Source organism: Meleagris gallopavo, chromosome Z, assembly GCF_905368555.1.
Source record: "Meleagris gallopavo chromosome Z, MGAL_WU_HG_1.1, whole genome shotgun sequence".
NCBI lineage: Eukaryota > Metazoa > Chordata > Aves > Galliformes > Phasianidae > Meleagris > Meleagris gallopavo.
This window is the reverse complement of record NC_139435.1, coordinates 24,123,033-24,137,737: the sequence shown is the minus strand read 5'-3', so window position 1 is coordinate 24,137,737 and position 14,705 is coordinate 24,123,033. Positions and strand designations below refer to the sequence as shown.

General features: G+C 36.6%; 1 protein-coding gene across 2 annotated transcripts in view; it reads right to left on the bottom strand.

Moving 5' to 3' along the window:
- Positions 1-14,705, bottom strand: part of CERT1 (ceramide transporter 1) — a 75,372-nt gene that overhangs the window by 53,702 nt on the left and 6,965 nt on the right. The window lies entirely within an intron of this gene.

Sequence of the window (14,705 nt, the reverse complement as noted above, 5' to 3'; positions counted from 1 at the left end):
TAAGCTGGTGGTGTGGCAGTGAAATCATATAAAGGAAGGGACAATTAGGAAACAAATGAACAAGCTGTGTAGGAGAACCTGGGAGATTAGTGAGTGAACTCAGAGAAATAACCATGTGAACATCCAGGTCAGAGAAAGAGGAGGTACTTCACACACAGGGGCAGAGATTTTACTGCAATTAACTGGAAAAGATTACAGCACCACAGGTATTTCCCTACAGCCCATGAGTAGGATGATGGTGGAGCAGAAAGCCACACAGTAGGCCTTGCAGGATCCCACGCTACTGTAGTGAAGTATGCCTTGAAGGAAACTGCAGCTTGTCAGATGGACCCCCAGTAAGGCAAGGAAGAAGTGGAAAGATAAAGGACTTCTAGAAATATGCTGTTACGAACTGACTGCAGCAACCATTCCCATTCTCACTACTGGGAGAGCTGAGAGGAAGGAGAAAAGTTGGCTATGAAGGAGAAAAGTTGGCTATGAAGGAGAAAAGTTGAAACCAAGAAAGGAGAGATAGAGGAAGGAGACTTTTGTTTTACCTGTTTTCTACAAGCCAACTCTGTTTTTAACTGGCTATCAATTTATTTTGCCTGAGCCTTTTGCCCATGACGTTAACTGGTAGGTGGTCCCCCTGTTTTTTTGTCTCAACCCACATGCTTTTCATCTTATTTTCTCTGCCTGTGCTGTTAAGCAGGGGGAGTGAGAAAGCAGCCAGGCAGAGGGTCTGGCAGCCAGCCAAGTTTTACCCACCACCATAATCTAGAAAGTCATTATAAGCATAGATTGTTCTTGGAAAGAACAAGAAGAGAGAAGGATTGTTCCAAACTAGAGGTAACATTTTTGCTGCACATAGTCAAACTTCAAGCAAGGAAGAAACTTCCAAGGGAAAAATATAGGGATGATACTTAAGAGAAAATAACATCAAGACAGGATACAACAAGGAGAACACTTAGAAGAGAGTAGTTCAGGCTGTTCTAAAAAGTGAGTGATGACTCCAGACAGAAATATACTAACTTGACTAAATACTTCTCCTTAGTATTTAATAGGGCAAAAGAGATGATGTTTTTAAACCTACCTTGTCAGGTAAAATTATTTTTGAGTATTAATTAATTATTCCAATTAAATGCATTTTGATTAACTGAGAGATATTTTCAAGAATTTTAAGAGCTACTCATTGTACAGAATATAAATTTGAAATTGTATGTCTTTTCATCTCACTATCTTGTATTCAACAACTTTTTGTAAGTCAGCGTTTTCAGTCTTTTTAAATGTTGTACGAGGGAAAAATGTTCCTTTGCAGTTTGAATCTGTTAAGGATGAAGAACTTTGCAAAAATTACTTTAAGATGTGCACTTCCTGAAATTTGGCTAAGATTTTTCACTTGCTCTTCTTGAGCTGAATAATCACAACCCTTGCAAATTCCGTGTGCTGATTTTCATTTGGAAGCTGAATTACAGTTTTCATGGGTACTCTTAAAAGTAATTCTTTCATCCCTACAACTCAAATTACTTTAACTTTAGGTTTTAATTTGCATCTCAACACAAGCACCCATATAAAGCGTTCATACTTTTTTTTCCCCAATTTGTTCCCACTGTCAAATATTCATCTTAGTTTTAGTTTCATCTCTCAAACTGTAATATTTCTCGTTTCTGATACCTGCTGCTTTATGTTAAGCCTATAGCCACCAAAAATAGTGTTAGTCTTTGACTTTACTACCCGTTATTTTACACTGCTTTCACTAACTTCCTCTTCTCCTACTGCATCAAGTTACTTTCTGAGGATATCAGTTTTTATAGTTTATAAGATCTTAGACCCTCTATGTTTATACTTAACAATCCATCACTTCCTAAGTTATCAATTATGCATCTCTGTCATGCGTTATGCATTCTTCTGTTGTGAGTAGTTCCACTTGCTCATCTGCACAGTCACCTTTTTAAATTTTGTTTCAAAATTAACAAGGATTGTAGACAAAGCTGAGCTTATTCTGATACTGCTTGTCCTCCACTTTATTACTGTATCCTATACATACCATTCCAGGACGATGTTGGAAATTAGAACATAGAGGGGGTTCTGCCATTTGAGTGAATACATGTAGGTCTGGAACCCACTGAATGACCTATGACAACATATAGGGAGATACACAGATTTTGTTATGCAGCAGCTTCTCTGATCTCTCTTCTGTGGATGAAGAGAATGCTAGTTCAGATATTGTGGAACTGGAGAATTTTAAGAAACCTCAGAATGATGCAGGAAGGAATTCCTGAATTCCACCTGAATGATGGAAAAACTGGCAGAGGAGCTGTACCTTGCACTGTAAAAAAGTAACACTGTTCACTATTGGAAAAAAGAGCATATATTCAGCCCCGCTGAACCAACAATCATCATTTATGACAGCCTGGCTTGCATCTCATTTTCCAGGGCTTAACTGTTAACATCCACTTTTATTAACAGTTGGACTTTATTTCAGAGGTCTTTCCCTACCAAAATGATTCTATGTTTAGAAGTAATAAAGTTGCTACTGATCAAGACAACTACATTTACAAGATACTTCAGGCTTGCAGTTACAGCTTCAGAGTTTCAATGTGGTATTTTCATATTTTCTCATCAGAGGAATTGAAAAACAAAATGCAACAATTCTACTCATATCCTGAGCGGAGGAGAAGTGATCCTGCAGTGGATTATATACCCTAACCCTATACAGATTCCAGCTCAGCACAGCTGAGAGTATTCGAATCAGCATTCAAAATACTTCAAATTCCATTTACATGGAAAAATGAATCTTAAGTGAATTTTACTCATGTGAGGATTCTTACATTTTTAAATGCTGAAAACCAGTGTTTTTAATAGCATACAAAGTAGAGTCATTAAAAACAAAAAACAAAAAAAAACCATAACTTGAACCAGAAAAAAGCACTGTTCATTTTCTCAGTTTTCTATTAAATTTTTTGACTGATAACTTCCTAGATGGAAAAAGAACGAGGAGTTCAATTCACTTACTTTAGGCTATTCTGAAAGAAGGGGGAAAAAAACAGGTTTTATATTTTAGCTTAGATCTATCACTAAGGTCTCTGATAATGTTTAAAAGTTAATTGACCAGTCATTCAGATCTTTCAAGCTACTTACCTGAAGACAAATTTGTAAAACCTGCATAACACAAAAGGCATTCCTTTAGAAAAACACCTCATCTTAAGCAATCATTACCTACAATTCTGCAACAATTATAATAGAGACTAAAACAGGCAGTACATTAATATTTGCTTTTACTCTTACATGGATACTGTTCATTCACTTGTGAAGTCTTAGGGCAGTGATAATTAAAAGAAACATAACGTGTTCTAGTAGGAAGAATGTGAAAATTGTCATTAATTCTTCTGGAATCTGTCTTGAAATAGTCTTTTAAATTGGACTGGAATTTAGAAATTCAAGAATATCATGAAGTATTAAGAATTACATGCAGCACAAGAACAAGTTTGCACATTTAGCTAAATGCAAAATCAACATGGAGCTATGCTAATTTTTAATTTCTTAGTCTTGCATGAAAAAAAAAACTGTGTCCAAGCTTCAGCAATAAAACAGTTTTGTAGCTCTGAAGATGAGCACAGCATTTATCTTTACTAGGTTGTATATAGTATTAAAGTACATAACACCTGTGTATTGTAAGCTGCAGTTATCCTGATAGCAATATACAGCATTGCTTTAACAACTCTGAAGCAGTTGCACTCATATAAAGTTGTCTAGCACCTGAGTCACATTTATGCTACTAGTGTCATTCCTGTCTGAGAGAACTAAAGAGCAGTGATTCTCATTTACTGTAGACCTGTATTTTGTCTAACATCCTAGTTCTCCACTTGTTATTTTAAAACAACTTGCTTTTAGTTCTGAAATCAGAATAGCAGCATAAGTACAGTTAATAGTTGTGATGTGCAGACTTGAGTTGGATTTATTATAAACTGTTCCAGCTTCCTTCTGTAGAAAAATAATACCATTTAGAGCAGTGAAAAAATGACTTAGGAAGCATAACTTTCTTCATTCGAATATTACCTCCTGCCCAAGAGAGCTCTTGAAAGTTATGAAATCTATAAAAACACTTAAACCTGCCTTTGTGATTTGTTTCAAGGGCCTCAAACCGGAGAGCTGTAACAGGAAGAATTCTGTGGCAGTACAGTCAGCTATGACTCATGAGACCAGAGCTGGCTTCAGACTTCCTCAGTAACGGCAGCCAAGTAAACGTTTCTTCATGTAAACTGCCCTTGCTTGTTCAGAATTTAAGAGCTAGTACAGGTTGGCTTTATACAGAAAGATCTGGGTCATTTGGTGCCTCTATTTCATAGGATTCTGTACAGCTAACTCAGAATAAAGCTCAGAGGCGTACAGAAAGGACATCAAGGACTGCTGGAGGCCATTTTTTTTGTAGCACTTTTTTCCATGGAATAGATTTAGGTGTTTTTCTTTAAAATGCTGGCTCTAGAAAGAGCACTTGGAACATGCAGGCTGCCTGTGTCTCACTCTTGAAGGCTGCTAAACACACCTTTGAAAAACTTCATGAAGGTTTTCAAGTGCTCCAGTTCAGTGTCATGCCACCAGTGTGTTTTGCTGCCCTGAGTTCTCAATTGAACATACTCTGCCTGGGGCTGATGGGGAGGTGGGGGATATTTGGAGAAAGCATTTGAAGTTCTCCAACCTGCTTTATTTCCTGGGGGTATACAGTGACTCCTACTTACTTACTACTTCCCTGTGTGATAAAAACACTCTTCTCATCCTTGCTTCATTTTGGCTGTGAAAAGGCAGTAGGACATACACTGGTATCAGTACAAATTTTTCTTCTTGCAATACATGAAAATTTGTTATATCTTTTCCAGTCTTGTCAGGTAGGCTGGCTGAGAGCTATACCACATTATAATGACTGAGAGCATATGGCTGAAAGCATATGGAGGAAGAGAAAACTATGCAAGAATACAATGACTTTTAAAAGAAAACATATGAATGAAATAGAAACATATAGAAAGTGGAGAGAAAAAGAAAAAACTTCTCCCACAGTTATAAGAGACTCAAACTAGTCTGGACATTAGAGAAGGGCAACAGATCCAAGACGTGGTGAACAGTATCTCATTATCTGTGCTAGATACAAGTAGAGAAGGCAATCAGAGCATTTTAAGAAAACAAGGGAAAGCAAGGAAGTTTGTCCACAGCTCAGCAGAGATGAGAATCTAACACATGATACAGAAAAAGTTATTTTTCCAGTTTGCAAAGTTGTCAATAAAAATAAAATGAAATCTTGTCATCAAGAGCAAATCTCTTGAACCATGTGTGATCTGTCTTCTTCTGAACTCAAAGCTGATCAGTAACAACACAATGATTTCATTTTGTTTTTATTAGTAACTTTGCAAAAGGTTCTCATTCAGTAAATTCTAAGACAGGTCCTACATAGTTCTTCTGCTGTAGTCTGCCTTTTTTTTTTTAAGGGAAAAAAAAAAAAAAAAGGAAAAGGAGGGAAATAATGTATCTGATTGCAGTTGCCAGAAAAGCATGGAAAAAAAAAAGTTAATATTTTTATTTTATTGTGAAGTCATTATCACATCTTTGATCATATGGTAAATTATTTTATGATGGTAAATCATGCATTTGTCAAGAATGAATCACATTATGCCTATCTAGTGTTCTTCTGATGCCTTATTTGGCATTCTATGGAGATTTCTTATACTGAATTAACCAGTCTAACAAGAGTACTAGTACAGTTGGTTCTAGGTAACACAAAACTGCAGCGAGCTGAATGTGTCCCTGTTTCTCAACAATGAATGGTTAAACTCTACCACATTGTCTGGTTCCTCCTCTTCAAAAGAAGAAGGGGAGAAAATACAATGAGAGAAGACTCATAGAATGAGACAGATCAGTTAGACACAGCATAGGGAGATAAGTGTAATTTACTGCTGCTTACTAACATTCTAGAGCAATGTTTAAAAGCAAACTAACAGCTCCCTTACCCAACCTTTTGTACCTCCTCTCCTTGAGCAGCACAGGGCATCACAGCTGCAGTCAGTCCATCACACTGCTCCAACACGGAGTTACTGATCCCACACACGCTTCCCCCAGGATGTTCTTTATTCCCCCTACCATTAACCCAGCTATACAGGCATGATATCATTGTAAACAGAATCCTGTAGTCTTTCCTGTAGAAAGTAACTTGTAAAAAGTTACTTTCGAAAGCATTCAGCTTTGTGAGAGCGAACATTAGAATCACCATTTAGTATAAATTAAATGAAGTCTCAAATTTTGCAAATATATTTTCTAATCTATCAGTTACTCTAGATGGAGTTCTCAAAGTGTAATTAACTTAGTGTTATACTTCACTGTTTAACATTTTGTGCAAAATGTACTGAAACCATGAGATGTGTCAAGTTTGAATTTATTTCACTGTGAAACTTATTTTTTCCTAAAACAAAATCCAGGTAGATCTAAAAACAGAAAACAATGCTTTTATTTCCTGAATTCCAAAATCCATGCCCACTTATTGTTAAATTAGCAGCACTTATTTTTAATAAATTGTTGAACAACATTATTGCAAGCAAGCACAGAACATTTTTTTTTTTAAATGTTGTACTGAGCAAACCATTAGGTGGCAAAACATAGGACAGCTAAATGACTCATCATTGACATGGTGGATGTAAAAATCTCTTAGTGGCACACGTATAGATGAGAAAAGTTTTAGCAAGGATACTCCTTCAAAAAAAGAAAAATATGAGCTTACTATGTGTTTTTACATTCTTTGCCACTATCCAAATATCGCATTTAAGACCTCAGGTTTGGACAGCTGCCTTCCAAAGAGACAGCTGCCTTTCAAACATTTACTAAACACATTTAGAATTTTTTCTTTTCAAACTCAAGTAGAGGCCTGCTGCAGTTAAGATAGTAGAAGCACACTGAGCAGAATTTATTATTAGTCTGTTAGTACAGTATGCATCTGTAATGACAGCTTGGTTAAACCCATTGAAAGAATCCTCTCATATAAGAACCATGTTTTTAACTCTAGGACAAGTATACACTGTATGTGTTACCTTGGCAGTTAAACCGCATTTTAAATTTGAAGCCTACAGTTCTCAGGAACAAACCTGGTCAATCTAGTTTTCTTCATATTCAGCAAATAGGTTCCAATGCAAGAGTGATCAAATAAGAATTAATTTTTATTATTTGGTATAGAATCATCTATCCTATGGTCCTATACTACTCATCTTTTTAGTATTTTTTTCAGTTATTTTCCTATTAATAATATCCAATTACTATGTAGTATTAAGCCAAGTTGTAGTGGTTTATATGTAAACGTACCTCTGATCCATGCTATTTTCAACTGCTTATTGAGGAAAAAAAAAGACTTCTAATGGGAATTAGACTACAGAATGGAGTGCCGTGCAGAAAACTGCAGTTACCTATTAGGTCCAAAATGCTTGCAATATCCATCATTATCATGCATCAAGCATTGGAAAATATCAGAACCCTATCACCTGAAAGAACCTTAACTTGGAACTTAATTTTAAATCACAAAGATAACTTTGTAAGGAATCTTATACACAGCAAGACACTAAGGAATTATTAATCAGACAGGAAACAAGGCTGCTTCATTCTAGAATCAGAGAATGAAAAAAATCATGTGTATCGCTTTATGGAACAAGCAAATATAGGAGCAGGAACTACACATCTGCTGCTGCTTTTGTAGTGATAAACTATCTTTTTGTTAAATCCCACACTATGTACCTCAGAGCACCACAGAGCTGGACGACCTTGTAGGTTGCACAAGACCTCCCACATGTTTTAAATATCTCTAAAGGAGACTCCACAACCTTTCTGGACAACCTGCTCCACTGCTCTGCCACCCTCAGACTGAAGAAGTTTCAATCACATTCAGACAAAGAATCTCATATTTCAGTTTTCACCTATAGCCTCTTTTCCAGTGGTGCCTAGCAACAGGACAAGACTGGCCTCACCTTCTTGACACCCTCTCTTACATTTGTATACATTGATGAGATTTCCTCAGTCTCCTCCAGGCCCAGCTCCTTGTAAGAGATGTCCTGTCCCCAGTCATCTTTGCAGCCCTCCATCGGATTCTCCTCAGTAGTTCCAGCTTATTTTACTCGGGAGCCAAGAACTGGACACAGCATTCCAGGTGTGGCCTCATCAGTGGTGATTTGAAGGGGACGATCAAAGGGAAGACTCTCCTTGACTTCTGGAAACACACTTCCTGATACACTCTAGGACACTATTGGCCCTCTTGGCCATTTGGGCACACTGCTGATGCATGGTTAACTTTCCACCAGAACAAACTATCAGGTTGTTATCCCAAAAGCTGCTTCCAGCATGTCAACCATCAACCTGTACTGATGCATGCCGTTGTTCCTCTATAGGTGCATGACCTGCAGTTGTTAAAGTTGAATTTCATTAGGTTCCTCGGTCTGTCCAGGTTCTCACTGAATGGTAGCCCAGCCCTCTGGTGTATCAGCCATACCTCCCAGATTCATATTATCAGCAACCTTGCTAAGGAGGCACTTTGTCCATTCATACACTAAGTTAAACAATTCTGAACACAGATCAGACCCAGTGGCTAGCTAACACACCAGCAGCTAGACTCTGGGTGGCTGATCACAGTCCTCTGTGCTCTGCCAGACAGCCAGGTCTCAATGCACCTCACTGTCCACTCATCTAACCAACACTTGCTGAGCTTACTTAGGAGCATGTTATAGGGGACAGTGTCAAAAGTCTTCCTGAAGTCAAGACAGACAAACATCCATTGCTGTCCTTTCACCCTCCCAGCCAGTCATGACATCCCAGAAGCTATCATATTAGTAAAACATGATTTCCCCTTGATGACTCCATTTGGACTCTTCCCGTCACCTTTCTGTCCACAGGCATCTCTCTAAAAATGGCATCCAGGATAAGCAGCTCCATCACTTATCCAGATACGGAAAAGGCTAATTGATCTGTAATTTTCTAGGCCCTCATTCTTGCCCTTTTTGAAGAGTGTAAGTCTACCAGCTTTCTTCCAGTTCTCGAATAACCCTCCTGTTCACTACGACCTTTCAAAAAAAAAAAAAAAAAAAACAACAAAACAAACAAACAATGGGCCTAGCAACAACATCCATCACCTCCCTCAGCACTTCAGAGTGCATCCAATCAGAGTCCATAGTCTGTAAGAAACTTGTAAAAGTAGAACTGTATATGCTTTTCTATAAATGCAGTATTACCATTACTAGCAACAGGTTACAAGTCTTCCGCTAGCTATGCAAGGCCCTGGTCCTGATCTGTTAGACTCATTATCAACTTTCCATAAAGCATACTCTGTGAACTAGGCTTGGTATACCAGGTGTCTCTTATTAGTACTGTGCAGATTAAACTCTAGATAACAGAAGCTTTTCAAATATTAACAAATATGAAAGCAGATGCCCCAGAACCTCAATTTATTAACTGTCAATCACTGGTTAGTGAAAAAGTGTAACCTCCAGAGCTACGAAGACTGCTTCTGCCGTAAGTAGAAGAGGCTAGACCAAGGGGAAAACACAACCAATTAACATGGCAAGGCCTCTGCTGTAGGGTGGCAAAGTAACATGTCTAATCCCCAGACCAGAAGCTAGAATCAAGGAGTAGACACCACCTAGAAGGTCAACCATTTAAGAAATCACAAACTGTGAGGTGGCAGATGGTGCCAACTTCAATCCAGTGCACATCTGTTCTGCTCCCTCCTCTCCTTCTTAAGGAGCTCTCCAGCGAAATTGCCTTGACCTCATCAGCTAGAAACATCATGAGCAAAGATGTCAGACTAGCCATACATCATTGCTTCAAGATACTGCATACTTACAGTAATTTCAAACATAGGAATTGAAAACTGACTACTTTGACTCATGATGATAATGTTTAGTATGCAAGAACTACTGCACAGTGATAATGTGTAAGAACTATTATAAGCACAATATGCTAATATCAGCCTAAAAGCTTGAGTTCTGAAGTTTAAAATTGACCTGATTTGTCGGAGCTTAGGCTGAACTCTCCCATTTCACCTAATTCCTTGATACACATACACAATTGTATTTACATTCATAGATAGTTTTCAAACAGCTTTTCACATTCCGCAACTTAAAAGAAAGCTTTTTGAGTATATACGTTAGACAATTCGCAAAATAATCTGGGTTCACAACTGCCAGAGATGTGGGGTAGTAAATCCTATTCAACCACTTTTAGCTGGGAAACGATGGTGGAAAAACATACCAAACAGACTAGGGAGTGGCTGAAGAGTGCCAGAAGATTTGATCTGAACCACACTGATTAAAACTAGTATAACAGCAAAAGCAGCTTCTGAAGTTTGTCTAAAAAGCAATCTAAAAGATGAACTGGGAGATGCAGAAGGAACACTAACAAAGTAATCCGAATAATTATTCTGTGTACAAACAAGCAAAAAGCTGATGAGTTAGTAACTTTAGAAGGTGGCAAAAAAGGAGGTGGCCTGGTGCAGCAGCAAATCAGTAGACATAAATGAGTATTCTGAGCATTTTACTTGGCGTTCCAGGAACACATTCCATGAAGTAAGGTCTGGTATTACAAGTATACCCAGCAGAGATGTTAAAAATGTCATTAATGGCTGTCATAAGACAGATCAGATAATCAACAATAAGTTGCAGAGCAGGGCAGTTGAGCAACCCCAGAGGGGAGAAGAAGCACAAACCAATTGAATCCACTAGTAATAAACTATAAATAAATCTCATGGAAGACAAGAAACAATCAAATTGAGCAAGAGAAGGACTGAAAACAAGACTTAAAAAAAATTCAGAGATATAAAAGCATAGCATTAATACCAAATGCAAACACTAGAATTGTTTAAGTCTTGTCCCAGAGCCTGTAAGAAGCATTCAACACCATGAAAATGCACTGGTACCACTCATGGGCAGAAATAATGATCCTGAATTAGACATCAAATTGTGGAAAAAGTCAAGGAGAGTAACAATATGCTGATTGACAATGAAGTGGACACAAGTACTCTTGGACTACAGTCACAATTTCAAGTGTGTGGGAACATTATTGCATTTGAGTCCTAAAGCAGAATTCTTCAGCAATATTAGGTAATCTCATTATGAGTTTATTTAACACATTTCATTTTTTTTTTCTAGATCCTAATCATTATGAAACTCTTCATCAATATAAGTGGTTTCATTTATGCTGAATTGGATGCTTGTTTTTCTACGTCTCATTTAATTTCTTCAATCCACACTATGGAAGAAACCAATTTGTTTACTTCTCTCCCCGCAAATACTTGCCTTTTGCTTGCCAAGAATATTAACACTTTGATAATCAAAGGGCAACATTCTGGCATTTTCACTCTGAACATCAACTTAGCCATTGCTGGTTGAGATTCAAAGACTGTCAAGATCCATATGCAAATATACAGAGGTTTTGAATGCAAAAAATAATTGTCCAGTAAAATCTTACGTTTCAAAGAATACCTGCCTGCTGCAGAAATGCTGGCCCGGTATCATCTCCTAGCCATCAACTCTCTCTTCATTGCTCTGGCATTCTCCTCTCCAAAATGCAACCATTTCAGGACTTCCAAATACAAGCAAGCATTCCTGACTGCACTTGTATCTGTAGAGTTTCCTCAATGGGCTATCAAGAATCTCCAATATTTCAATCTCGTCAATGTGATATTTTCCACTAATTTGGAAGTAACAACTCCATTATTTTTTTTAGACAAGCCAAAGCCTAAAAACGCTAACTGCCTCATGCCCTAAATAAATCCTTATTTATAGTTTGTATTCTGTGCCTTAGTTTACCCAGGTCATCTTTTTAATAACAATTAAGGCCGAGGAAGCACTTTATCAAATTACATAAAATGAATTAATACTCATCATGTCATACTGAAACAGACTGTTTTCCAGCCTCAGACAACTGAAAAGAAATTAATATATTTCCACACAATTAGCAATTATTATAAATTCACTGCTATGGTATTTCTGTCAAGGGCAATGATTTACAGACTTGGTTTTAAAAAAAAAAAACTTTCACCAATGAAATGCTATCAGTCTGTATTCAACTTCACTAGCAGCTGACTGAATCAAACCTATCAGTAGATAAAATTGCTAACTACATTATTCTTATCATATACAGTTCTGTTGGCAAGATCAAAGTTCAAAACAGTAGATAGTAAATGCTAATCTAAAATTTACTTGCGTCATTCAATTCCAACACCTTCCAAAGCATTTCATGTTGTGTAAAATTATGAAAATAATAAAATAACAAAATTCAATAATAAAAGAAACACATCACTGCACTGTTTATGTCACAGTAAATTTTGAAAAGCATGCTGTAATACATGATTCTTCACATAACAAGTGCTTTAAGCAATACTATTTTTTAACAATAAAAAAATACACATCTATTTCAAATCTCATGTGCTTGTAGAGTTTAAGATCTATTGAAAGAACTCTTACAGGAAGCTTCTGTATCTGTTTCAGTTGACAAATGCATGAAGCATCCTCTGTAAACTTGTCAATCTATTTTTAAAACTGTCAAATGCTACTTCCCTTCAAAAGTGTTCAACTTTATTAATGGTGGCCAGCACCATACTAAACATAAGCACTGGTATAAGAATGACAGCTGAACCAATGATATCTTAAAAAAGTGAGGAATTTTTAATTATTAGGAACTGGTTACTAGAAAGAACTATTTTGCTGTTTCTTCAGAACATACAATGAAATGAAAGGTTAAAATAGGAAGCTGTCAAGTTTCTTTCATGTATAGTGTTCAATTTTTTTTTGTAAAGTGGGGCTAAACTGTGTTTATTCTATCCCTAATTTATAACATGAATATTTACTAAGTTTATCACAATAACAATTTGTTTTTGTTCAAGAAAAATAGCTAAGATAACTTGTAAGTTGAATTGTCTAAAATGAACAGGCTGACTCTCAGGTAGACTTCTGCTTTCCACCTTGCCTGTTTCTAGCTCCAGATATCCAGAAACAGACACTCAAGAAATCTAAACTTTCAGTAACAAGAATGACTTGCAATCTGTATATTAACATCATTGCTTCTCTTTAAGGCAATAATTTCTTCTAGTCTCTACAAAGTAGTTCACAGAAAACATCTATTATGTGAAATGCATTCATTACTCAATCCTAGTTGAACCATTTGTGAAAGAATTAAAAGTCTCTTTACAACTTAAGAAAACAGTCTTAAAATTTAAGGTATAACCAATAGTATATTTCCATTACAAATTTAACACAAGTATACATAATCTCAAAATAACAAAAAGCAAAGCAAATAATTGTACCACAATTACTACGTCTTATTTAAGCTAAGAAATTAGAAATTTAAATGTTTTTCTACAATACAGAAAGTACAACAAAGACCAACCAATGGATAACATCTGTCTAAAGAGCTCAAACTTGGATGGATGGATGGAAGATTTTTTAGTTCTTCTTGTGTTAGTCTTTTTCAGTTAGTCTTGTGTACTCTTTGTATTTTTTCCTTACTGTAAATTATCGAGCTTCAGCATTCTTTGAAACTGTCAAGCATGACATTTCTCTAAGAGCTTTTCAAAATCCTCTGTACATAACCAAGAGCTATTCCAAACAGACATGCCCTTTGTTGAAAAAAAACATAGAATTCAGAGAAACACTTTGATGTTAACAATTTGTAGTCAGGTTTGAAAATTTATTAATATAAATTATCACCAGGATTAAGTATTAGTGCTGGCCTTCCTGAGTGATGTCTGGAGATGGGTAGGTACAGTAGATCTCCAGAATTCCCTTCTAGATTAACTTATCCTATGAATATCATGTTACTTATTCAGCAGTCACTGAATAAACAAGACCCTCTACACAAAGGCACTGACAGCACAAACATGGCAAATCAAGCTGAAGATAGTAAAATGTGAAAGGCCAATTCTACTGGAAGTCAGATTTCCAACTCTATTGTTTTGAGTGACACACTCTGGCTCTTTACAACTACAAATCTAAGCTCAAAGACCCATATCTAGAGACATGCCATCAACGTTCACTTCTAATTTGCTCCACAGAAGTCACCATTAGATATGAAGAAATAAGGTTTTATGCTAATGAGGGATGTCTCTAATAAGCACCATCTGATAATCAACTCCAACAGTTATTCAGGATGTTCAGGATGAAGGAATAGAACGAAGTTCAAGTCTTCACATGTCAACTTTTCTTTTTTAAATAAATACCCAGGATTTCTCATGCCTTGATCATTAAGCAGAACTCGTGAGTTCAAGCCTTTGCTCTGTTATAAACCAGTCAAACATTTTCAAAGTGGTTTTCCTTAGTTGTCTTAAGCAAATCAACATCAGTTATTGACTTCCACTGTCCTCCTTCATAACTTATGGTACATAAATTCTTCACAGTTCTTTACCTGTTGTGTAAGGATACATTAAATACTCTTCCTTTGGTCTCCTATTGCAGAAAAATCAACTGATAGTCTCAGTGGCTAATATTCTGAGTAGACCAACCAAACTCAGTATTTTCTACTGAACTAATGACAATTGTCTTGACATACCAGTTCTAGAAATATGGCATTGTAATTCTAGAGTTAAATATCTGAAGTTACTTTAACAAGCTAATTTAACAAGACATAAAACATCCCTGTAGAATTTGCTAGCAATCTCTGCCCAATGATATAAATGATTAAAAAAGACCAGAAGGGACTGTGGTTTTCTGAATACT